The sequence below is a fragment of the Malurus melanocephalus genome, unplaced genomic scaffold (assembly GCF_030028575.1).
Source record: "Malurus melanocephalus ecotype Western Australia unplaced genomic scaffold, MMel_1.1 scaffold_509, whole genome shotgun sequence".
NCBI classification, from domain to species: domain Eukaryota; kingdom Metazoa; phylum Chordata; class Aves; order Passeriformes; family Maluridae; genus Malurus; species Malurus melanocephalus.
In genome coordinates, this window is record NW_026623741.1 from 274,477 (window position 1) to 276,110 (window position 1,634).

The window sequence follows — 1,634 nt, forward strand, 5'->3', positions numbered from 1 at the left end:
AACCCCCCCTAAAAAAAAAAAAAAAACAACAAAAAAACAAAACCATCACAAGCACCACAGTTAGGATTTGAAGGCAGCCATACAGAAATTTAATGTTAAAAATTCCTACCTCCAACCTGGAATATCTAAAGGGGGAAGGAAGGAAAAATCCCAGCTCACCCTCCATTTGTAAGAATATTTGGAGAMTAGGAAGTGCAGCCCCCAGGACCACCCACACCCAGCTGATGACACTCAGAATTAGGGCTGATAAGAGGATTCAGCTGGGGAGAACATGAGTCCCATCCCAAAAAGGCTCTGCTKGTGCCCCTGAGAGGAACAGGACGTCCCCCCACCACATGACAGCTAAAATCCCAGTATTGAAAAGAAACATGAACCRAGATTAGTCTTGACATTTCTGGGTCTTGTAATCACAGTGGGTGACAAAAGCAAATTCTGGATCAGAGCTTTTTCCCTGAGCAATTTAAACACATCTATTTTAAGGGAAGACTGAGTTAAACAAAGGGGTGACAGCCCGAAAGTTGAAAGCCACGGGATGTGGMGTGCTGGGATTAAGTGATAATCAGGCAGTCCAAGCAGTCTCCAAGATASATCTGTTTTTGGGAAATCAGGGTGAAAAAGCTCTGCCACTGCTCCATCCATGAATCCCTGTCCCCACCATGCCACAGAAAGGCACTGCTGGCCAAAATCACTTGACCCCCTCACGGGGTGAAGGCTCAATTCAGGAGGAGAAAATAATRAGGCAGGAAGCGAAAATTAAACCATTTCAGTGGAAAATGGAAGGGAATGGTTTTTGCATTCATCTGCCTACGCTGGCATCTTGTCAAAGGGCTTTTATGGGGAAACCACAGCTGGAACCAGGGACTCTGGTGGGGGAAAAGCTGTATTTTTCCTACTTGAGGCTCAGTGCCTCCTGTGAGATATCCCACAGCAACAGGAGATGGGTTTGAGGTGAAATTTGAACTTTTGGTGCGCTTCCCCATCAGATCTGTCCATGCTTCCCYGAGCAGCCAGTCCAGCCGTGTTGGCAGAGATGTGAGCTCATGGTGCAGGGAGGTTTTGAGTTTTCCAGCCTCACTGGATCCCTGCACACTCCAGGCACCGATGGCACTGACCACTGCTGGAGCCTGAGCCAGGAGAAATCGTGACACCACTGAAGGGACAACCCTCCTGCCTCAGTGGGCAGGACACAGCCACTTCCAGATGCTTCTGGCTGGTTCCACGTGGCTCCAACAGCCCCATGGCAGGGCATGGCTGAGCCCATCAGTGATGCTGGGGAAGTCTATTGAAGAATTTATGGAATTTATAMGATTATAAGAAACTGGGAAATATTTATAGTCTAAAGAATTTATCATTTAAGAATGTATTTTCCTCTGGGGGAATGTTTTTAGGAAAGGGAAAAATGCAGAGGGGGGAAAAATGTGATAGAAGGTCYTGAGAGCAGCCTGGCTGGGGGAAGAAGGAGGAGAGGGAGAGGAGATCCAGGTGCTGGATTGCTCCCCAGAAGCCCTGGACAGAGCAGACACCCAAGCCTGGGACTCACATGAATTAGCAATACATTTATTATATATTTTTTTTACTTAAATCCAGCCTGTTTTGCCCATATAATTTATCGGTGAATGATCACCCTGCCTTTA

General features: G+C 47.0%; 1 protein-coding gene across 1 annotated transcript in view; it reads left to right on the forward strand.

Annotated features, from left to right (window-relative positions):
- Nucleotides 1-1,634, forward strand: part of TSEN54 (tRNA splicing endonuclease subunit 54) — a 29,304-nt gene that overhangs the window by 18,357 nt on the left and 9,313 nt on the right. The gene's annotated exons all lie outside the window — the stretch shown is intronic.